At 39.8% G+C, this 25,041-nt stretch overlaps 1 pseudogene across 1 annotated transcript in view; it reads right to left on the bottom strand.

Moving 5' to 3' along the window:
* LOC149229841 (cycloartenol synthase-like) overlaps nucleotides 1-25,041 on the bottom strand; it is a 377,687-nt pseudogene that overhangs the window by 41,794 nt on the left and 310,852 nt on the right. The window contains exons 16-17 of the transcript XR_016247969.1: nucleotides 20,724-20,804; nucleotides 20,126-20,209 (exon numbers count right to left, since the gene is read on the bottom strand). The product of XR_016247969.1 is annotated as a cycloartenol synthase-like (transcript). The remainder of the gene's footprint in view (nucleotides 1-20,125; nucleotides 20,210-20,723; nucleotides 20,805-25,041) is intronic.

Consider the following 25,041-nt stretch of genomic DNA (forward strand, 5'->3'; position numbering starts at 1 on the left):
GTGTTATAGATCGAGTCTATGTAAAAGTGATTTGGGAATAATCCTAACTATTTGGTTAGGTTATTTTATTACAAATTGCTTAGTCTGCTGGATTATATTTCTGGCAAGAAATTAATTAAAATCCTAAGCCAGAAATTTACTTAATTATAGGTCCTAGGTAAATTTAAGTCTTCCAAAGGCAAAATTCGTGGGTCTTTAAAATTCAAATTTTAAAAGGTCCCAGGACTAAGGTAAATTAATTATTTTGCTAAATTTTAAGCCTTTGGTCCCTAGGGTTTAAGTCAAAGTCAAATTTTTTAGGAAATTAACTCAAAAAATTATTTTTGAGTTAATTAAAATGCTTTTAATTGAAATATTCGAATTTCCTCAAAAATTTAATATTTCGACGGATGAGATTAAAAGAGATTTTAATTCTCATTGACGGTCGAGATTGCTTTGACAAGGATCACTCGAACTAGCCGTTGGAAGATTTATCTTTAAATAAGAGGTCATTTGTCAGTTGAGATGATCCGATCTTTGAGTCATGTGCTAAGGGAAAAGCTCTCTTGTAATCTTTTTTATGAGCAATAAAGAAAGATTTTGGGGTTAATTTTTGCTGGTGTTACTCTTCATGGAAATACTGTAAGATGTGTCATTTTCATGCATAGATTTCTTTTTAGCCATTGATGATAGCTCTCTGAAGAGTGATTTGAGTACAGGTATCTTGCTCAGTCACTGGGGTTTGAATGATAATTTAAGTTTTGAATATAATAGCAGGTATCTCTATTAAATCTGAATTTTATTATCGTTTTCTCGCTCTATGTTGATGGTTGAATTGAGTTGTGCAGGAAATTCTTGATTTTTTTAGATCATCGAGTATTCGGGGAAGTTTTCAGTTGGACCAGCCAACTCCTGATTCGTATTTTCTAAAGAGCCCAGCTTGATTTGATCCCGGGCTTATCATAAGATTTTTATTGGTGATGCATGAAGGGTTTTGGGCAAAGCACCTCTGTTTCAATATAAAATTTCAAAATTTTTTTGTGCTAAATTGATAAATTTGGCTTTTAAGAGCCTTAGATTATCAAATTTGGGAGCGGAGTTGGACTCAAACTTGCCAGATCTGATAGATCTGTTATTCCTGTTCATAGATCTGTAATTTTTAAAAAAAATTCTGACTTGGGTTTCTGGGGTTTCATTTATTTTTGTATATCCAAGTCCTGGGTGTTTGTGTTTTTAGGTGCAAGTTGCAGGTCTGAAGGTGAAGTTTGATTTTAAAGCCAGATCTAGGCCTTGGAGGGTAAGATCTAGCCTCAAAACCAGCTTCTGCAAGTGCATTATTTTTGCAGTCCAAGGTTTGTTAAATATTTTAAATTTGGAAACTGTCATATGAGGGATTCATTAATAAATCCAAAGCACAAGTGTGAAATTCGTTTTTTCTGGGTTGTCTGGAGTTTGGGTTGTCTTCCTAAGGCTTTCGAAATTGTTTTGAAATCGTTTCTGCTACCTGGGGTTTTCAACAGAAGATTTTCGGATATGTTTTAGTGCCTTGTTATTATTCTTGTTGGGTTTTTCCTCTTCTTTAAGAGGTTTTCAAAAATTTTTACTGTCAATCAATCACCAACAAGTTTGTTCGAGTTTCCTAACCTGCCCATCTGCAACTAAACCCATTGCTGTAGCTATTTTTTCATCGGCGTGCTTCCACCAGCCCTCATCTAACGGATCCTTCTCCTTGTCTGCGTCTATTCTCCTCGCTATCTATCCTCTACTCCCGCTGCACGCATTCTTAACCCTCAGCAGCGTCATCTCTCCTTCGCATTTCCGCAGTCTCTTTTCACGCTAACCCTTCTCCCATCGCGTTCTACATGCTCCATCCATGTAGCAAATGCACACCCGCATTCTCTTCGAGCTGCGTCCCTTCTCCATTCCATCGACCTTCTCCATTGTGCCGTTGAGCTCACCTGCACACGGGGTAAACATAAAAATTCGATTTTTTTTATTATGTATGGGTTTAGTTAGGGTTAGTGCATTCACCTTTCCTTAGTTTCATTCGATTCCATTTCAGGTTAGTTCATTAAAAAAATTTAAAAGATAAAAAATCGATTTTGGTTTTTATTTTTTTTATTTGATTTCATTTCACATTGTTTTACTTTGATGATTTTAAATTATTAAAATCTAAAAAATAAAAGATTCCAAAACATAAAAAAAGGGAATTCGATTTTTTTTTTATTTTGATTTTGATTTTTCTTTCTAAAAAAAAAAAATCTAAAAATTAGAAAAACTTTTAAAATCTAAAAATCCTAAAAAAATAAAAAATAAAAGAAGGGGCTTCATTGAAAATATTTATGTGACATTGGGACATCTTAATTTTTTTAAAATCAAACATAAATTTTTAACGTTAAAAGATTTTAAATTTTTTTATGTGGCCTCTGGCCCATTAATTTTTTTTTTAAAAGTTATTAAATCTTTTGATTTATTTTGGTCACATTCCTTATTTGCCACATTAAGTCTAGTTTCATAAAACTTAGCACATTGAAAAGGTTTTCTTGAAGACTAATTAACTCGTCAATGTTAAAATTCCTTCTTGGTGTCTTTTGTTTTAAGGGTAAAATCTAAAGAAAACTTTTGTGGTATTAGCATTTTCATTTCTCTATAGTTGAGCGCGCTTAAATTTTTTTATTTGCATCTAAAGGTTAACTATAGGAAAGTGGTAAATTTTCCTAGATTTGGGTCACTAAGCATAAATCATTTCAATTCTAGGATCAAAATTGGTTAGCATTTAAATTTCATGGTTGTTTAAAGTATTTGGATCTCTTGAAATTTAATTGCTAAAAAATTGTGCATCTGTTGAATATCTTGCATCTTTTAAAATCTATCGTCATTGCTTGAATTATTTAATGCTCGTTACATGTTAGACATTTGCAAATATTTTCAAGTAATTGTTAAAGTGCTCTGTCGTGGAATTACGATAGATTGCGTATCTTTGTTTCCTAAGCTAAGCATATTTTTTGAGCATCTGTTGACATTAATATTAAATTGCAAAGAAGTTTTGTTCTCTTTGAGCTATAATTATATCAGAAAGATTTGGAATAAACTTGTGGTTTAATTGTGATATTTTCAGAAGTTTATTTTTTAAGTCTTCATCCATAAAGCGAACATTTCATTTGGGTAATTGAGGGTTTTTGTGACACAAGTGTTTTCCCTTCCTCGAGTCTAACTTTATCTCATCTTCTAGTGCATTTGAATATAAGTTAGCTTTGCATGATAAAATTTACTTCCAAGCATAAACTTGGTCGATAGAGAGATAGGTATCCATCAATATTTGCTTGAGAATCCTGTTTTAATAGTGCTTAAAATGGTGACCTTGCAGTCATCAGAGCCACAGCTCTCTGCAGCGCCGGAGGCACCGAGTATGTTAGAAGTTCAGGAGAGGTATCGTTAATCACACCTTAGTGTGCTTCTCCTTATCTTCTCTCTGCTAATTACTATGAAATCAAGCTCAACACAGAAAGGGTTGAACGATTCATGGTTTGAGTAGGCATTTAAATAAACTAACCAAGATTCCTACATCTCACCTTAGTTTTAGGATCTGCATTTCATATAAGTTCATCTCAGCAGCAGTCGTTAATCGATTACTTGGTCTTCATTTCCCTAGCAAGATTGTTGACTCCATAAGGCACTGGTATTAATCGTTTAAAATCTAATCAAACCCTAAGTCTTGCTAAATCTTAATCAAGTACTTGATCGCCTCACTGTGTCTCCCGAACTGGTTGGCTCCCAACTAGTTCATCTTTATTCCATTTTTCCATAGGGTCTATCCCCCTTAGCCTGCTGTAGGGAGACAACTTAAACGAAGAGATTGGGGATCAGGGTGAAAACCCTCGATCTGAGTGTTGTCGCGGTGCCTAGACATTCTGTGCGACTACAGGACCATGAAGAAGTAGCCAAACAAAGAACACAATATATTACCTTGGGAAAACCCTCATGGGGAAAAACCCAGCAACCTTTTCAATAGAGATACATCTTAGTCAACAACTAGGTCAAAAGTAGTCCATCATCCTAGTCAAGTCAATCTACCTACCGAATTATTTGATTAGGTTTGTATCAAACTCTGCCATTTGCCTTCTATAGTGAGGGTTTTTCCAGAAATATTAGGCCCCTTTAAAGGTTCTATCCAAGAGAGATATAATTCATCCTTTCTCAGAGATTCATTGCTTCCGAAATTTGGCCCTCTGGCCTCAAATTTCGATGCCTCAAAGTAGCCCTTCGCTGGCCTGAGAATAACCCTTCGCTAGCCTAAAAAATATCTTCCTTTGCTACCTCAAACCTCTAATTTTTCCTCATACTTTGCTCCTTTGAAGATGTCAATTCGCTACCTCAGAGTAGGTCGAATCATAAAAGATGAGAGATCAGATTTATTACCCAAATGTGGAGGAATGTGAGGTGAGCCTTTTCCTTGGCTGAATGGTAGCATCTTTACTTGGAGCCGACTTGACCATTTGAAATGGTCAACTTGACTAGGAGTAGGCTGACTTCACTTTTTGCAGCCAAAAACTTCAATTTCAAAATTTCAAATTTCTTTCTTTTGAAAATCCAAATGGGAATTGACACAAAATATTTTTCTTTTGACTCTTAGCATTTAAAATATGCTTTACAAATACATTAATGACTCAAATATACATTATGAATATTGACCATAGTTACAAAAACCAACACTCCCTCTTGAATAGGGAGTTATTCATAATGACTATCTAGATGTTCTGATGTTGACAGGATTTCTCTAAGAAAAGGTTATATCAAATCATCATCAACCTTGTCAGCATCTCTAACATGAGGTAAGTTAGCTTCTCTGACATCATCAATGTCCACTAGTTCGAATCTCTCACACTGTCAACATCAACTAGTAGGCATCTCTGACATCAACATTAGCATCATCATCTAACCATCAGCATCCGCTAGTAGCCATATCTTGGTTGGTACCTAACCCATGGCTTATCATCAACATATCAGGACTCACTCTTCTAGAGTGATCGGTCCTCAAATATCAAGGCGTCTCACGAGGCCAAAATGTTGAGATACTAACTCAACTAATAGGAACTCACTCCCCCTTCCTGCTGAGCACTCTGAACCTAGACGTCACTCAACCATCCCTAGTGAGTGAATGGGTCTAGATGCTGAAAAGACCTCACTCCACCTTTCCCTGGTGTGTGGTTGGGTGAAAATGCTGAAAAACCTCACTCCACCCTTCCTTGGTGTGTGATTGGGTCCAAATGCTGAAAAACCTCACTCCACCCTTCCTTGGTGTGTGATCGGGTCCAAACGCTGAAAGGCCTCACTCCACCCTTCCTTGGTGAGTAATCGGGTCTTGATGTTGAGAGAACTCCCTCAACCCTTCCTTGGTGAGTGATCGGGTATAGACCTTACTCAACCCTTCATGGGGAGTAATCAGGTCTCCTCACCAAGAGGTACTCACTCAACCCGACTTGGGGAGAACTCTAGGCCTCTCGAACCATAGTCCCTAACGAGAGAATGTCCATCCATGCTGGTATCAAATCAGCACTCCCTCTCGTTGAGAGGGGTAATCTCCACAAGCCCCATATTGACTCTGATGTACACGAACTTCTGTCTGGGAAGTGGCTACACTAAAATAACAACTTTTTTCTCACTAGTGGAAACATACTCAAGCCTTATTGCTCTCTTCCTGTACCACGTATTGGTACTAGATCTCAAGGTGCCTTGACTTGTCATCATGTTGTCACCTGAACCTGATCAACCAATCCTGCAAGTTGCAATCATACTACTTCATAACTCGCCTTTCACACTACAACATACTTGACCTTTGAGTGCAACAGATGTCTACTTCCTTCTCATCAACGAGATTGGATCCCAATCGGAAGTGATATACAAAATCTCTTTGTTTTCAACACTCCTTTCCCTACAACTATACTTATCTGCTTGATACATCTTTCAAACCATATCTGACAATTTCATGATCAACTGTACCATGTTCGTACTTCAATACATGTTGAGCTACATGCCTTGGCTCAACTTGATCCATCATCTCGGCTACATCGGCTACCCTAACTAGGTATTCTTTCTAAAGCAGACCCTGTCATGAAAATCTTGTTTTTGCTCCCTCTATCACTAGTGCTAACAATTATCTAGTCAATATTCTTCACCTTGAATTCCGAGGTCAACTTCCTCTGAAAACAAAGGTTCCTAGAGAAGCCTCGACTTCTCGCTCTAGAGAAAATCTTTCGGTCAATGCAACTTCTTCTGAAACATGAGCTCTTCTGCTTTTGTAAGAGAAAAAATCATATAGGATCAACCTTGATCCATTAGTCCAAGATGAGTGTGTACAAAACCTTCCTTCTACTTACAAGCATAAGACTTATATACCTCACAAGATTGAGGTAGTTCTTATGTACACTTCTTCTTTCATCAAAGAAGACGATCTCTATAACCATTTGATGTAATAATAGAAATCATAAAGATAATAAACTTTAGACAGGAGTGTACCTGAAAAGATGTACCTTCATAGTCTTCTCCCTCTTACTGAGGTAATTCCTTGCTTTGTACTTTTCTCAAGTTGCCATCTACTGCATACTTCAGTCACTACTAACCTTTTTTCTGTGAAAATTCCAATAGCGGAACCCTATTGCAGCAATTGATATTATTTCTCCTAATTGTTAATTAATTAACAATTTATCTACTAAGACAAATATCGAAATAAACACACTGCAACCTTCACAAATAAAAATTTTGTGGAAAAATAAAATGTTGTAAGTTGAGAAATGCTAGCACACACATAAAATTAACACAACTATTTTTGGACAAAAGTCCCTGGAAAAACCGGTGCAGCAGCTGAGGGTTTTATTATTATGCAGCAGTGAGAAATTCTAAGTACAACTGGATGTCAAAATATGGCAATCCTACAAAGAAAAATATTGGCAAAAGTCTAGTGATGAATGTCCTCACGCCATAGGAAAATCTCCAACACAACTCGCTTTCAGAAACTCAACTCTCTGACCCTCTGCGTTAGCCTCTGCGCTGCTTTGCATAGCCTGCTTAACATCAAGCCTCTGACTAGTCTCTAATGAAATCGTTCTGCCTTCTGCTGTTTGGAAAGATGCTTCTTCGGCACTGTGGGACTCCTTCCCGGCCTCTAGAACTGAAGACGTCTCTCCTTCCCAAAAAATCAATCTTGCCTCTAGAAATTGTTGCACTATGCTACCCCAGCGTTGGCCTCTCTGTGGCTCTTCTGCCTCTCTCTGCAAATGCACTCGCTGGATCTGGAATGCCTCCTCCAGCTTTACTGTCTCTGCCCCTCACTCACTACTTCGATCTCTAGCTCTATCTGACAACTGACTGTTGCTACTATGGAAATCGATCTGCCAAGAAATTGAACTGCTCTAGTGCCTCAAGTGATCTCTCCATCACCACATCGACCTCCTCTTATAATCCTCTGTTGGGGCACCAACGGCCAAGATTAAAACATAATCGATGGCTAGGATCATCTCTGGATTGATCCGTGTGAATTTCTATATGATTCTTGCCTTGACTTAATTAATACTAATTAATTAACCATATTCCCTAAGTTTAGACTTAGAAAATATTCAAAAACTGGTTAATAATCTAATTAAGTCATTTCTAGGCAGAATTTCCAGAAACGATTTATGGGTTTTGGAGATCTTATGTATTCTAGCCTCCACCAAATTTCAAGGCTAGAGGACATTCGATGCTACAAAAACTAACACTCCCTCTTAGTGAGGAATGTGTTCTAGTGCTACACATCCTGCCACAACACTATGTTTCTGCATCATCTCCTGTCACACTGTTGATGTCTGGCTGTCGCCACCCACCAACCACTGTGCAACACTGATATATGTGGCAACTGAGCTGCTGCTGACCATATTATACTGCTGCCAACATTGCATCTGCACTGTAACTCCCTCTCATCTATTGTTGTTGCAATTGCAACATCTGCAACTGAAAAGCATCCAAAATACTGAATCAACTATGATCAGTATGATGCATCTGTCTCCAGAGTATCTGACTCCTACTAGCCTCTACACTGTCCACTAAAGGCTCTGCGCTGCTGTTGACTCTGCAATGTGCCAACTGCACTGCTTCCAACTCTGCACTGTGCTCCCTAGCATCTAACTGCTACTAGTCTCTGCAATTGTCACTTTGGCATCTGACTGCATCAACTGCCACTGATCCATCCTGATACTGAATACTGTGGGCCCCCGTAGCCAGGTAATGATCCATGAGGTGGACTCCTCAAGGATCTTGCCCATCTGTAGTGCTCTAGGGCTACAACAACAAGTCACCCCACCTCACTCCTGGAGGTATATCAATGAACATAGCGAAGTCTTCCTCCAACCTAGAGGAAAACCTATCGATCTCTATAGAAGCCGCCTGCTAGTCTTGCTTCTCCTCCTTTTCCTTCTTCCTGAGAGGACACTGGGTATTGTAGTGACCAAGCTCACCACATCTTAAGCATTTTACCTTTGACAGGTCCTCCTTCTTCTTTCTCTACTCCCCTTGTCCCTGATTGGGACCCTTTGATGTGAGGGCCACATTCTCCTCCTCCTTCACCGTCTTCGATCTGCTGCTGCTGCCACTGATGGAGCTCTTTAATAGAGCTTGTCTCAACTCCTCCTGCTGCAAATTGGCCCACATTCTATCCCAGTCTGGTAGCCTATCTCTGCCCAATATGCTTTGGACAAAGACCTGCCACTCCTCTGAGACACTGTTGAGTGCCAATCGCACTAGCTTCGTGGGTTGAAGCGCTTCCCCAACAGTTGACAACTGGTCTCAGACCTCCTGAATCCTAGTAAGGAAGGGGTCTATGCCTTCCCCTTTCTGCATCCGGATGAGTCTCAGCTTCTCTTGTAGGTACATCTTCCGCTTCTTAGAAGTACCCTGGTACAATGTGGAGAGAGCATCCCACATCTTCTTGGCAGTATCTTTGCCAGCTACATGTGAAACAACATGATCCCGGACTCCATCTAGGATCAACCGTTTCACCCGTTCCATCTCCTTCTTGTACTCTTTTTTTGATCTGCATCCTGAGGAACTGCCACCACTACATCAATATATGCTTTTAGGCCATATTCATCTAGAAGAAAGGACATCCTTGCCTTTCAAATGACGTAGTTGGAAGCTCCATCCAACCTGTCCTGATCACGAATCCCAACAGTGGCCATCTCAATGGATTGTCGAAAACTTCCTCTTTCCTTCTGCTCAGCTACTTCTCGACTACTTGCACTCCCTTCTGGAGTGAGAAGATTTGCTCACAACTACTATCGATCTGCAAGGAAAATCAAACTTCTTGAGACTAGAAGTTCCCTGAGGAAAATTTTCCTCTGTGTGTGCTCTTCTCTCCTCCACCTCGACGTTGGTTCTGCTCTAGCGAACTGTTGCAAAAACACCTATGTCTAGCTAGAGATCTACCCAATGAAAGTATTGAGTTGCTCCCTTTGCCTTTGGAATCACTCGATCTGGAAGGATCGAATTTTTTTGCCCCTCCTTCAGAAAAAATCGATCTTTCCTCAAGCAACTCAACCTCCTAGAAAAACACTGTGCTGCCCTTGGGAATTTTAGCCTGCTGCCCTTGCTGAGTAGAGAAATTCCTTTCCTTCATTTTTCTGAGCTCTCCGGCTGATCAACTTGGCTCTGATGCCATGTGAAAATTCTAATACCGGAACCCTATTGCAGCAACTGGTAGTATTTCTCCTAATTGTTAATTAATTAACAATTTATCTACTACGACAAATATTGAAATAAACACATTGCAACCTTCACAAATAAAAATTCTACGGAAAAATAAAATGCTGGAAGCTAAGAAATGCTAGCACACAAATAAAACTAACACAATTATTTTTGGGCAAAAGTCCCTGGAAAAACTTAATGCAGGAAAACCATTGCAGCAGGTGAGGGTTTTATTATTATGCAACAGTAAGAAATTTTGAGTACAACTAGATGCTGAAATCTAGCAATCCTATAGAGAAAAATACTGGCGAAAATCTAGTGAGGAATTTCCTCACCCCACAGGCAAACCTCCGGCACAACTTGCCTTCAGAAACTCGACCCTCTGACCCTCTGCATCAGCCTTTGCGTAGCTCTGTGCAACCTGCTTAACGTCAAGCCTCTGACTGGTCTCTAATGAAGTCATTTTTCCTTCTATTGTCTGGAAAGATGCTTTTCCGACACTTTGGGACCCCTTCCCGGCCTCTGGAACTGAAGATGTCTCTCCTTCCCAGCAAATAGATCTTGCATCTAGAAGCTGTTGCATTGCCCCAACGTCAACCTCTCTGTGGCTCTTCTGCCTCTCTCTCCAAATGCACTCGCTAGATTTGGAATGCTTCCTCCAACCTCACTATATCTGCCCCTTACTCACTGTTCGATCTCTTGCTCTCTCCGTCAACTGTTTGTTGCTACTCTGGAAATGGATTTGCCAAGAAATCGAACTGCTCTAGTGCCTCAAGTGATCTCTCCATCACCACATCGACCTCCTCTTATAATTCTTTGTTGGGGCACCAACGGCCAAGATTAAAACATAATTGATGGCTAGGATCATCTCTGGATCGATCCGTGTGAGTTTCTAGATGATTCTCGCCTTGACTTAATTAATACTGATTAATTAACCATATTCCCTAAGTTTAGACTTAGGAAATATTTAAAAACTGGTTAATAATCTAATTAAGTCATTTCTAGGAAGAATTTCCAAAAAATGATTTCTGGGTTTTAGATATCTCATGTATTCTAGCCTCTCCACCAAATTTCAAGGCTAGAACATATCTGATGCTACAAAAACTAACATTTTTGACATAGATCAAGGCATATTTCATTCTTGTTGATCTGTCTGCTCCCTCTGAACTCGAATCTCATCTCTCATCACAAATCCCTATTTCTGGGAGACTCCTCTTGTCATATTTTTTCTTTGTTCTTCCATCTGCTACCAAAGCTTTGGTAGCCTTCATTATGTACCTGCAATCCTCACTAGGAGGCCATTGAAGGGGAATCACAACCAAGCAAAGAATTCAAGGACAAGAGACTTAACTACTAGTAAAATCAACAACAATAGTAATAATCAATTAAGAGAGATATAAAATACTTATCTTTTGAGAACATGCCAGCTCCCTCTTGCAAATCAACCTTGTCCACATCATCATCATGGTGTCATTCTTCCCTTGCAAGATCTAGGGTTTCTTCTTCTAGTGGAAACGTCCAATCCTAGGGTTTTTCTTATCCAAGCCTTGTTGCTTGCTAGGGTTTACAAACCCTAGATATTTAATTTTTCAAAGACACTAGATTCAGTATGTTATTCTTGTCATTTATCAATCAATGATCATTCTAAGCCAAGTAGTTTGGCTTCTTCAAAACATCAATGTGCAAGGAGTAAGCTCCATCCTTCAGAGTTGCACATTATCTTCAACATTCTAAGCTCATTCTCCCATCATACTTGACTAGTTCTTCAACATTCCCAATTCAACTATTGAATTCAATCCTTTTAACCTAAGAGGCCTAATCACATACATCTCCCTTGAGACTTCAGACTTTAATTTCAAAGAGGATCTCAACCTCTTTTCTACTGTTCAAGGGATTTCTACAAAGGCATCCTCTTCCCTCAACAGAGTCCATGGCAACAAATGTTGATGCTTTGCAATCTTTGTAGCCTCAACATTCAGACTCTGCATTTTCAGAATTTTATACACAACTCATATCATATCAGTCATCAATAGATGCATGCATGCATCTCACATTTTAGAGGTTGTAGGAGATATTAACTTTCACACTTAAGCTCTCGAACTAGGAGAGAAATGTTGATTATATTTGAGAGAAACTTTTTTCTGAGATAAAAAAGTTTAGTGCCTTTTCCAATGTGAAAAACAAACGTCAGACAACTTTAATCACAAGAAATACATTTTGGACTCCTTCTGAGGATTGGCCTAACCACATACCTGTAGTGAACCATTTAAGACTTTTTGGCCTTCCACAAAGTCTAATCTAATATTTGTTAAGTCTTCTTCCAGGGAATCCCTACTGCAGCACTGATGATATTTCTTCTACTTGTTAGATTTACATGAACAAGTTATTTGCAGTTTCCTACGACAAACATTGAAATACATACACTGCAACCTACACCATTTAAATAATATGTTGAAACAAGAAACTAAACAATAGAGAAAGATACACACAAATGACACAGTTGTTTTTGGACAAACGTCCCCGGAAAAACCCAATGCGAGAAAACCAGTGCAGCAAATCTGAGGGTTTTTATTATTAAGCTGAAGTATTTCTGAATACAACTACTGGATGCCCTCCCGACAATCCAGTTACAGAGAAAATCACTTAGCAGAAGAAACTGGTGAGATTACCTCACTCTACACTGCAAGTCCCGGCTGATCCGGTAGCTAAACCACGAGTTCCTTGGCTACTTCTGCGCTACCCCTGCGTGGGCCCTGCGTCAGCCTCTAAAGCCCTACATTAGCCTCTAAAGCCCTGCATCAGCTCAACTGGGAATCAATTTACCCTCAGAAGCCTTTTGCAGCCCTCTCGGCTTAGAAAGGTCAGCTTCCCAGCAAATCTCGAACTTCTGGGTGGAGGCCTCTGCGCTACCAGTGTGGGGCCTGAGTGAGCCCTTCCTCGCTCTGTGTCACCCTCTCTAGCCTCTGTGCTGCCTCCTCTATGTGTCTCTCTGCCTCTCTACTAAGTATTCTTGGCTCTGGAGAAGATCCTCCAGCCAAAAATCCCTCTGCCCCTCTCTGTGTGATCACTACAAATCACTACGTTGCCTCTAGCTTCAGCAATTCGATCTGACTAATCAACCCTCTGTGTTTTTTCCAAATGACCCTCAAGCCTCCTTAAATAATCTTCTTGTTGACATTCAATAGCCCAGATTAGAAGCTAATCAATGGCTAAGATCATTTTTGCTTGATCCTCGTCTTCTTCTAAAAGTTACACCCACAGTTAGATTAATACCCACTAATTATTTTAATTTCCTAACTTTAGACTTAGGGTTCCATTAAAAATAATTAATTATTTTAATAAAACTGTCTCCGGGTGGAATTTCCCAAAACGCTTTCTAGGTTCTTTGGAATACATGTGCCCAAGCCTCCCTGCAAAATTTGAGACTTAGAGCATATCTGATGCTACCATAAATTAGCACTCCCTCTTAGCGAGGAATGTGCTCTAGCAATGCCTGCCACTGAAGAATCATCCTGACTTCATAACATCGTCGTCTGCACTGCTGATGTCTGACATGCTGTCCACCAACTACTATGTTGTTGCTGCAACTATACTGATGCTGACACTGCCATTGTCAACACTGCATCCGTACTACAAGTCCCTCTGAATTTCTGCATCCGTGCTGCTGCTGGCACTGCCACTACCAACTGCCCCTGCACTGCAAACTGCTAGTGCTACTACATCAACAATGGAAAAGTATCCCAAATTATTGAACAAGTGTTCAGCATAGCTACATCTCGATGCTGAAGATTGTTGAAAATAGCAACAAGAAATTCTAAAAATAGCATTCGGTATATTCCAATTTTAGTTTGTCCTTGAATTAAAATTCGAATTTAGTCTCACCAGCTGCTTGAAAAATAATTAATTAATTCATCTTGAGTTAATTAGTTGGAGAAATTCAAGCTAGAAGTCTTTGTGAAGTCATGCAACAGTTATCTCTTAAATTAAGGAGATTATCCCTTAATTAAGGAGATAAGATTGAGTTGTAATTAGTTAGCTCAGTTAACTGAGTTATGTCCAGTTAAATTAGTTCCAAACAGTTTGAGGAACTAATTGTGAGTTCAGTCAGTTAATGCATGCATGCATCAAACTAGTGTACTCCAGATAACTGAAGATTCTCTCATAAATAACTCATGCATGTCAATTCAGACAAAGACCCAGTTGAGATTAAAGACAGGGACAGTGTACTATCAGTTGGAGGAATTTTCCTATAAAGGAAACTCATCCATGCAGAAGGAACAAGGTTCCTTGAGGATTGCGCAGTTTTACAGGGTGTGAGATTAGTGTGAGTGATCAGTGTTACACTTGGTAATAGTAGGATCACCCAGGAGAAACAGCGCAAGGAAATAGGAGGCTTGGAGGTCAGATGAGAAGGTTTGTGAGAAGCCTTGTTAGCCTGTGAGCATCCAAGAGGATTGTACTGAGAGCTGGCTAGCTGTGAGAGCTAAAGCTTTGTGTAATCTTGATGTATTTCCACCTTGTATGATAATATAGATAGCGGGGTTTTTAGCTAAGGCTTTCCCCAGAGTATTCTTCCGTGTTTCATGTGTATTGCTTCTTCTTCTCTGTTATATGTGTTCTGCTTGATCTTGCTCAAATCGATTAAGCTTCCGCAAGTTTGATTGTAGAAGTAGATTAAGGATTTTACTTTAGTATATTGCATTATCAGGTTAATCTACAGTGAGAATTTCTACATGGTATCAGAGCTAGCTGATCTATAGAGAAATTTCTACAAAGATCTGACTACTGCTAGTCCCATGCCATCCCTCTGAAGCCACTGCACTGCTGCTGCTGCACTGTGCCTCCCTGCAATGCTGCAACTCTGCACTACGCTGCTCAGACTTGGCATTCTAGCCACTGCATCTGTCGCTCCAACACTCCTTTGCACCAACTGACACTGGTCCATCCTGCTACTTCTGATCTGGGCTCCTGTAGCAAGGAATTGATCTAAGAGGTGGGCTCCTCAAGGATCCTGCCCATCTGTAGCTCTTTCAAACTACAACTCCAAATCATCCCACCTCCCTCCTGGAGGTATCTTGGCTATCATGGCAAACTCCTCCTCAATCTTCGCGGGTGCAACCTTTGGATCGTGTTTCTCATCTTTGTCCTTCTTCCTGAGAGGACATTATGTTACGTAGTGACCCATTTCACCACACCTGAAGCATTTGATCTTCGAGACGCCCTTCTTCCGCCTCCATTGCTCTTGCTGCCACTTCGATGCAAGGGTTGCATTCTCATACTCCTCCTTGGGCTTCAACCCACTGCTGCTGCTTTCGTCAAGCTTACACTTGACCAAGTCTCTCGTCAGCTCCTCTTGCTTGAGAGTTTCCCACATCTCATCCCAATTTGGCAAAGTCGTGCTGCCCAGGATACTCTGGACAAAGACTTGCCACTCATCTGAGACATAATTTAGGGCCAGTCTTACCAACTTGGACCCTTGAGGTGTAGACCCCACAGTTGCTAACTCGTCCCGAGTCTCCTGAAGCTTCGTGAGGAACGGATCTATGCGCTCCCCCTTTTGCATTTGTGCAGATCTCAGTTTCTGCTCTAAGTACATCTTTCGCTGCTCAGAAGATCCTTGATATAGCATTGCCAAGGCATCCCACATCTCCTTAACAGTCCCTCTGTTAGCGATGTGACAAACCACGTGATCCTTTACTCCATCCAGGATCATCCTCTTGGCCTTCACCATTTCTGCTCGATACTTCTTCAGCGGATCTTGATCTGCAGGCACAACCACCACACTGTCGACATAGGTCTTGAGAGAATGCTCATCTAGAAGGAATGACATTCTTGCCTTCCAGTTGATGTAGTTGGATGCCTGATCCAACCTATCTTGATCTCTCAGCCCACTGGTTGCCATCTCTGCCACGGAAATGTTGAACTACTCCTCTCTGCTTCTTACTGCTGCTACTCAGCCATTAAGAGAACAAACTTCTTGGTGGGAAGTTTATTGAGGAAAAATTCCCTCACTGTGCTTCTCTTCTCTCTTCTAATGTCTTTCTGCCCAGCAAAATGGCATGCAGAAAAACTACGTCCCACCATCTCTTCCTCATGCTGAGGCTCAGCGCTGCTCCCTCTGCCATAGCAAGATTTTGATCTGGAAGCCCTTCCTCTCTGTCGACTCACTCAGAGAGAGACTTTCCTCGAAACTTCAACCCTCTTGGCTTGGACTATGCAAACCCCTCTGGGGATTCGAACTGCTGCCTTCTGCAGCTATTATAAGCTGAAACAAGAAACTGAACAATAGAGAAAGATACACACAAATGACACAGTTTTTTTTGGACAAAAATCCCCAAAAAAAACCCAATGCGAGAAAACCGATACAGCAGATCTGAGGTTTTTTATTATTAAGCTGAAGTATTTCTAAATACAACTACTGGATGCCCTCCCGACAATCCAGTTATAGCAGAAGAAACTGGTGAGATTACCTCACTCTACACTGCAAGTCCCGGCTGATCCGGCAGCTGAACCACGAGTTCCCCAACTACTTCTACATTGCCCTTGCGTGGGCCCTGCGTCAGCATCTAAAACCCTGCGTCAGCTCAACTGTGTTGATTTGGGGTAGCATCGGATGTGCTCTAGCCATGAAAATTAGTGGAGAGGCTAAAGCACATGAGATCTCCAAGACCCAGAAATGGTTTGGACAGATTGTACCTGGTTTGGGAGATATTAAAATAATTAATATTTTTAATGGAGTTCCTAAGCCTAAACTTAGGAAAAATAAAATATTAATGGGTATTAATATAAAACTGGGTTAGAAGGTTCCAAAAGTCATGGATCAAGCCAAATCTAATCTTAGCCATTGAATAGAGATTTTATCTCGACCATTGATGGACCAACGAGAAAAGTATAAGAAGAGGCTTGAGGGTCAGTTGGAGAATACACCAGAGTGATCAGTCATTCATTTTGCTAGAGCGGGGTTGCTAAGCAAAGTTGAATCAATGATTAGCAGTGAGTATGAGGCAGATAAGCAGGGATAATACTAGGAGACCAACACAGAAGCGGAGAGAGCCAGAGCAGCAATCAGTCTAGGCCACGCAGAGCCCAGAGAGACTGTGTCATCCACGCAGAGGGCAGAGGGAGTGACGCAGAGGCTCCCAGAGGCTGTGCAATGCCTTAGAGGGCTGACGCAAAGAGTCCTGGGGCTGACGCAGGTTAGCAGGAGGCTGACGCAGAGGCCAAAAGGGCCAACGTTGAGCTTCAGTTGTGCCGGAGAGGGTTCAGTGGAACAGGTTTTCTGAATACCTGTTTCTGGATATAGAGGTATTGTTGCCGTATATTTTTCTTTGTCGGGTGAGCCGATTTATGCACCTAGATGTACTCAAATAAACTGCATAATAATATAACCCTCTGAATAGCTGCATCGGTTTTCCCGCATTGGGTTTTTCCGGGGACATTGGTCCAAAAATAACGGTGTCACTTGTGTGCTTGTTTTCTTTCAATTGATGATCTGTAGATGTTGATACTGTACTTGTGTTTATTTTCAGTATTTACATGGTAAATAACTTGTTAAGTAATTAAACAAGTAGGAAGAAATAAACCAGATAGTGCAAGAAGAATTTCTAACGGGTTAAACTTTGAAATTCCAACAAACTGGGAATCGATTTGCCCTCAGAAGCCTTTTCTAGCCCTCTCGGCTCAGAAATGTCAGCTTCCCAGCAAATCTCAGACTTTTGTGTGGAGGCCTCTACACTGCTTTGTGTGGGGCCTATGTGAGCCCTTCCTGGCTCTGTGTCATCCTCTCTGGCCTCTACGTTGCCTCCTCTGTGTGTCTCTCTGCCTCTCTACTGAGTATTCTTGGCTTTGGAGAAGATCCTCCAGTCAAAACTCCCTCTGCCCCTCTCTGTGTGATCACTACAAATCACTGCGCTGCCTCTAGCTTCAGCAATTTGATTTGACTGATCAACCCTCTGTGTTTTTTCCAAATGACCCTCAAGCCTCCTTAAATAATCTTATCGTTGACATTCAACGGTCTAGATTAGAAGCTAATCAATGGCTAAGATCATTTCTGCTTGATCCTCGTCTTCTTCTAGAAGTTACATCCACAGTTAGATTAATACCCATTAATTATTTTAATTTCCTAAGTCTAGACTTAGGGTCCCATTAAAAATAATTAATTATTATAATAAACTGTCTCCAGGTGGAATTTCCCAAAACGCTTTCTGGGTTCTTTGGAATACATGTGCCCAAGCCTCCCTGCAAAATTTGAGACTTAGAGCACATCTGATGCTACCAGAAATGAACACCACATACCCCACATACCCCAAAAGCTCCACTGGAAATTCCTCAGAGCCTCACTACAAAATTGCCTTCGGAAATCTACTTTCTCCAACCCTTAGCTCCCCTTGAAGCATCTCTTCTTACACCCCTATGCAGGCTTTGTCCAGGGAACTCTGCACACTGCCAGAAACAATAAAAATTTGGCCCTCAATCACGAGCCCAACTCTAGCCCTGCAAATGACACCAAAACTCCAACACCAAACTGATAAACCTCCTACAATTAGCCAAATCTCCTAACCCACAATCGCTGGCCAAGAATGAAGTCGCTCAAACTCTTTTTGTGCCAAAATAGTACGCATCTCTGGAATTCAGCTACAATGTGGCTCAATGCAAGCCCTGAATGAACTTGCCCAAAGCCCAACTAGGGAGACACTCGAAATTCTCCAAAACCGGGGTGGAATTTCGCTTGAAATTCCTGTGCTCAACAACACATCTGTCCCTTGCGTTGAACAACTCCCAGAGGTCAAAATTCTAAGTTTGATAGTCAAAAGATTCCTCCAAAATGCCTCCCTTTTGCCTCAAGTACTCTAGGTCCATGCGTACTCGTTGGTGCCCCCCACAATCCACTAATTTGCCTCCTTTTTCCTTGTGGCTCGAATTGCCTCTTTTGGCCCCCACCTTCCACTAAGAATGTGATTTTCCTTTTTCTCCTAAGTCCAAAAATGTCATAGTGTGCCTCCAACACCAAAATTGCAAAAATGGTCATACTTATTAAAATTTATGCAATTGGGGATATCACAATATCAGAATAAGATATGGTACCAAGGGACTCATGTCTCAACTTTCTATTGGCTAATCAATCATGGTGAATTATAAGTTGGGATAATATGAAGAGGAAGGACATCAAGGCATCCCTTCATATTTCATTTTTGTATGTGTAATTCACTAATTATTTTTATTTTTTTAATACACACACACACATATATACAAGGTATCATCCGTGTCTTATTTCCAAGGTCGACGTGTCTTGTGTTGAAAACATATTCCATGTCCTTTGTATATTGTGTCATCATGTCGGGTGAATTAGGCTTTAAGGAAAATTTAGTTTTTTCTTAGCTTGCATTTAATTTTTAGCCACAAAAAACCCTAGACGTCTAGCGTTTTCTTGCATATTTTTTACCTAAAATACTAGAGTTTTCTTGCATTATTTGACATAAAAATCATTTTATTGATATTAATAGTCTTGTTGATTTATATTACGGCCATGTTAGGGCTGGATGTCTTGTTTTGATTGGTTGTTACATGTGTTTAAATTTTCAGATTTTATAAGTGGAATTATTCATTGTTTTAGCCCTAAATTTTAATTGCTTATAACTTGTAACAAGGGATAAAGTCCATCGCTGTTATAACTTGTTTACTGCTGTAATTTCCTATCTTCTATACAAGTTTACAACAGATGTTCGTAATTTTCAGATTTGCACTATTTGGGGATAATTTTGCATTTGATATTAACTTGATAAACCCTCTAAATAGCCCTAAGACATATTAAACTAAATCTGGAATCTACTTTGTGTGACCACCTTATTTTTAACTTGCTTGATATATATGGTTGGTAACTTGGTAGTAAATTGGGTAAATAATTAGGAATCCTTATACTTGATTGTCTCTTTGCTTAAGAATCTTTAAGTCCTCCTATAGAGGGCTCCCTTATGTTGGACTTGTCCTTGACTAAAACAAGAGAAGTTGTTACTTACGTGATACTGACAACACTTCCAAGTTGGGAAGGCTTTACATTAAGGTGCTAAATTTTGTGATAACACAACCTAGATACAAAATTTCATACCTAATTTCATATGTCTATTTCCAACAACTTGGCACGCCTCAATCACCAAAAACTCCTGATCATATATATGTGTGTGTGCGCGCACAAAGAAATATCCTAACAAGCTAGTTATTGCAAAGTGTACTTTAAAAAATAGGAAGATTTATTGGGCTTTAAAAACTACTTGTTATGTGCTCGATACACAATTAGAAACAATGCATTTGTTATTGCTCACGAAAAGGATTTTGTTCTTCACAATCATTTTGCGTCATATATTTCAAGTTTTAGAAAACTACAATCAAGAAAAGCATGCTCTTCCCATATATCATGCAATGATTACAATCTTACCCATTGTGGAAAATCACCATTCTCCATTTGTGAATTGACAAGTACAATTGCTGCTCGATGAAGAGGTTTTGGATCTCTCAAAGCCTATGTTATTCCCAAAAGAAAACGGTAAATTTCAGTACCATTGTAAAGCTGTTTCAATTTGAAGTCAAAATTATTTCAAAATTGCTTAGCTATAAATACTATAATAGAATCCTGTATTTGCAATAAGACAAACAAAAGTGGAAAAACAAAACAAGGCTTATGAATTATGGGAATCCTTAAATATATCAATAGTGAGCTAGAACTAGGAAGATTCACAATGATTAAATTTGTACAGATCTTCATTTGCCTAAATTAAAATTAAAATTTTATTTGGCATGAAACAATGTTTATAGAATGAGTTGTGATACAAATGTATGGATTTATATTCAATAAAGACTGTTGAAAGGATGCTTCCAGTTCAAGTTTTTAGCCAATATCATTTTTGTTAATGCATGTCTTCTATTTTGAGAATACAGGAATTTAAAAATTGTCCTTTCAGAACAAAACTAAAATGCCATTAGTCAGAAAATTAAACAAAAAGAAATTTATGTTCTCAAGAGCTTCGTACACACACCTGCCCAGCGCAAATAAGAGCTAGCATAGCCCATGCTGTGTTTACTATGTGTGATCTTCCATCAGCCAAGTTTGTATAAACCTGTTTCAATAATGATGATTTCATGCATTTGAAAATTGAAAAGTACAAGAAACTGTAAGTTCAAACATTAAGATACATTATCAGGTCAAGTTAAAAATTTCACTGAGAAAGTACATGCTATGTACAATGTAACTCATCAATATGAAGAAAAAGCAACCACGACAAAGCTGAAACAGACCCCAAGAAAGATATAAAAATATATATGTTTACACCTGAAGTTAGCTTTGTAAGCCACGTCAATTCTCAACGTATAGCTAGTTTTTGGCACAAAAGGAAAAAATGGTATTCCCTCGTAGAAACCCATTAATAGAACATATCCTCTCTTGCGATGTCAACTATTTATGCATCAACTATGTCTAGTGTAACCAATTTGGAATTCCAAGGTCCACAATCATTACATTTGCATGCTAAGCTATGCAAGAGAGAATGCTGAAGATCAGTACTCAGAACCACATTCCAATTTTTGTTTTTGTATGCTTGGAATTTGTCATGTGCAAAACATTAATATGTACAAAGTACCAATTTAGTGGTTTGACTCTCCCTTTTAAATTAACACGAAAGTATTTAAGATATTAAAAATTAGAAAAACGATTTGTTAACTAGTCCATAGTCAAATGGTTAAATCAAAGCACTTTTAGAAAAAATCCAAATTCAAGATACTCCAAAGACATGTCAATACATCAATGCAACTAGCAAATTCACCCCTAATCAGCATGCTCCTTAAATTAGCCAATGTCCTTCATGGTCTAAGCATGTATACTACATTCACATGTCAGTTTGGTCTAGCTAGGGTAGTTGAGAGAAGGAATATTATCCTCTCCACCCAGATTTAAATTCCTCTCATGACACGGCCACTCTTTGTGAGCCAATTTTTTATGAAGCTGGTAAAGTACCATCAATTTCATTCTCTCTTATAGACTTGAGAGTGGGATTCACTTCCAATATAACATGGGCATTGTTACCCACCAAAAAATGGGTAACCCATAGGAGAAAACTTTTCTCCTGCCTGGACAACCAGTTAGCGAGCAGCCCTATTCGATCAGCACATAACAGGATGCCAAAATCCTCCACTTCTTTCTCTAGTTAGATTTCTCTCTCCCATATGGCATTCCTTCTTGAAGGAAGGTGGGTCATCTATCGGCAGGTACTTTAACCATTTTGCAATCATGTGTTTTCACTTAATGTTATGGCCATACTACTATGTATCGAGGGGAAAACTAGATGATTGAGCAATATTGATTCTATTTTTGTTCCTTCATTTCACCTAGGAGGTTAGTCTTTGACTTTAGTCCAATGGGATCTGTTAAAAGGCCTTAGGGTTTTAGGAAGGGCACTAGTGGGGAGGCTCTAACTGAAGTAGCATGTCCAAGATATTCCATACTTACCACTTTCCATTTTCCCTTTATTTCATCTCCATTATTTAGGCTAACGGTCATTGATCATGGGGATTGACACCCTTTCATTCTCATCCTTGAGTTTGAGCTGGAAAACTTCACCCTAGAGGTTGATGCAACTAAAAGAAAGGCAAAAGCATAAGAAAGCCATATTGAAAGAAAAAGATAAAATGTAAAAGATGGCTGGGACATTTGATTAGCACATGGGAAAAAACTTAGCATGAGCTCTACCCCCTCATTAGCCATCACCCAGTTCCTCAAGAACATGATGCTTCATCTATAAAAGGAACTTTTGTATTGTCCCAACCTTAATGAGTGATAAACAAAATCATTCTTAAGGGGTGATGGAAAATTTCAAAAGAAAGCATGGGCTTCCGAGCTATGCACTCAAATCAAAGCAAATCATAAAGAAATAAAAGACGCACTAGAGGAGTGGGAAAAGAAGGCCGAGGGAAGGGGTAGCTCATTCGTACATGATTTCTCCCTCCTTGCATCTATATGCTCAGGATTTTGGACCTTCATTAGCTGGTCACTTCACTATGGCACCTTGCCTTGAAGTCTTTCCCATGTCATAACCACCATTTTCACAAACATCTATGAATTGATGGGCTAACCTAGGAGATGTCATTTTCCCTTGGGGGTTGGAAACATCTAATAGCATTATCCATGGTTAACATAAAGAGGTAACCTATGTATGGGACTTGATCTAGTTAGACATTTGAAGGTGAGCTTCGTGTGAAGTATTACTATGCCCCTAGCATTAGCTATGGTCCACAATGATGTATATATGGTTATTGTCCCTAATGTGTGGTGATTTCACTTGAGTTTGAGTAAAGTTTTGTTAGGTGGTATTGTCATATCAACAGAGGCCTTCGGAGACATGATTATCACTCCATTTAGCAACATGTTAGAGGTTGTTTTACCTATTCCAGAGAGCAAATATGACCTTGTTGATGTAGCTATTTCCCACCTAGGGCAGGGCATTAGGATACTTGATGATTCCACATGGTACTTGATACTCCAAGGTTCCCCCCAAATGTTGAAACATTGATCCCGTGAAGTTTGGTGTTGGATTTATAGATGATGTGCCCCGTGGAACCCCTAGGTTGGCCTTTACATTGTTTGATGGGCATTACTTGTTGCGAAGCCCAAATGATGATGGTTATCCTTGAGATGACAAGGGAAGGCTTGCAAATCACTATTGGTCCCAACATTTGAGTAGATTTGTGCCACGTCACCCTCTCATGCACACCTTCTCATGCCCTTTAGAGGGTGATGCTGGGCATTTTGGTGGTGACATCTTGATATGGAGGCACTTTGGAGGCATGCCCATGGTCTTAGAGCTACTTCTTGGAGTATGGAGCACTCATTAGCCCATTTTTAACTTATCGTAATTTAAGCTCCTTGGAAAATCAGGTCATAGTGGAGAAGGATTTTCTCCTACACGTGTGGGCATTTTTGGCATTATTTGTTATGTTTTGGAGCTATGAGGTTGGCTTGTAACCTCACACTTGTGGAACACTCAAAGTAAACTTGTAATTAGGGCTTTTACTTGTATTTTTGTAAAAGCAAGGGTTGTAAGACTCATATAAATAGAGGCTTTCCTTATTTCATTTCGCCATCACACATTTTTAGCACTCTTCTCTTCTAGAGTGTAAATTAGTCATTTTTCGTGATATTTCTATGGCACAATTTTCTCTTGGATATGGATACTTGTGTGGGGACGTTTTCTTGCGATTGAAAGAAGAGTTTCCTAGAGAATTTTGTAAGTTTCATGCTTTATCTTCTATATTTGCATATTGTATTTGTACTAATAGGGTTTCTAATTTGTGCCATGAATAAATGCTAATTCTATGTTGAAATCTTGCTCCATTATATTATGCAAAATTGTTCTCCTAGAACCTATAAGGAAACTCTGATTGTGTATTCCTTATATTTAATTTCTCCCCTCACAAGGAAAATAGTTAGGATTTTAAAAATGGACGCCCTAGCCATCACCCCTTACTCCATCAAAACCTTTTCATGGAATTTTAGCCCTAGGAGACTCTATCAAGCCCATTTATGATAAGGAACCAATCATTACTGCATCAATCATCTATAAAATTTATTAACTTTCCTCTTTTTTCCTTGTTCCTGGACGTCTAGGGTTTTAGGGTAGAATTTTGCAGTGTCCCACGAGGACTCGCCCCCACCCCTAGAGGTCTAGTTTCCTAGCTCCCCCACGCTCCGAGGACTTGGGGACGAGAAGGGGTCGCTTCCCCATGCTCCCAAAAAACAGGGTACGCAGGGGGACGTGTCAGGTGGACGTTTCCTTGTGCTGAGGGGTCGTTTCTGAAAAGGGGGTCGTGAGGGGTCGTGGGGGGTCGAGGTGGGGGGGTCGGGGTGGTGGGGGGACGAGGGGGGACGAGGGGGGGACAAGGGGGGACGTGGGGGGTCGAGGGGCCTGATTTTTTTAAATAAACTTTTGTTTATAATTAAAATTTAACATTAGTTTTAATACTTTAGGGTTTCAATTCGTTTTCTTATAAATTTAATTCATTATTCGCCCTGGCCCCTCACTCCATTCGCAAGACGCTCCTAGTTCCTCTACAGCAGAGAGGAATTGGTCCACATATAGCTTCATCCACTCTATCAAGAGGAACAAGCTTACCTCTAAAAGAGCGGAGAAGTTAGTTGTTGTGCATAGTGCCCTACGTCTTGAGCATAGGAAGACACCTGAGTATTTGAAGGGACTAGCAACATGATGGGATGTTGATCTAGAGGATGATGCACAGGTAGATATGGAGGAGAGACTTGATGAGAGACAGATGGGGTTGGTTGGTGTGCCACTTAGCATGTTTGAG

Source organism: Pinus tabuliformis, chromosome J, assembly GCF_031772625.1.
Source record: "Pinus tabuliformis cultivar Carrire ecotype Pingquan chromosome J, CPIR1, whole genome shotgun sequence".
NCBI classification, from domain to species: domain Eukaryota; kingdom Viridiplantae; phylum Streptophyta; class Pinopsida; order Pinales; family Pinaceae; genus Pinus; species Pinus tabuliformis.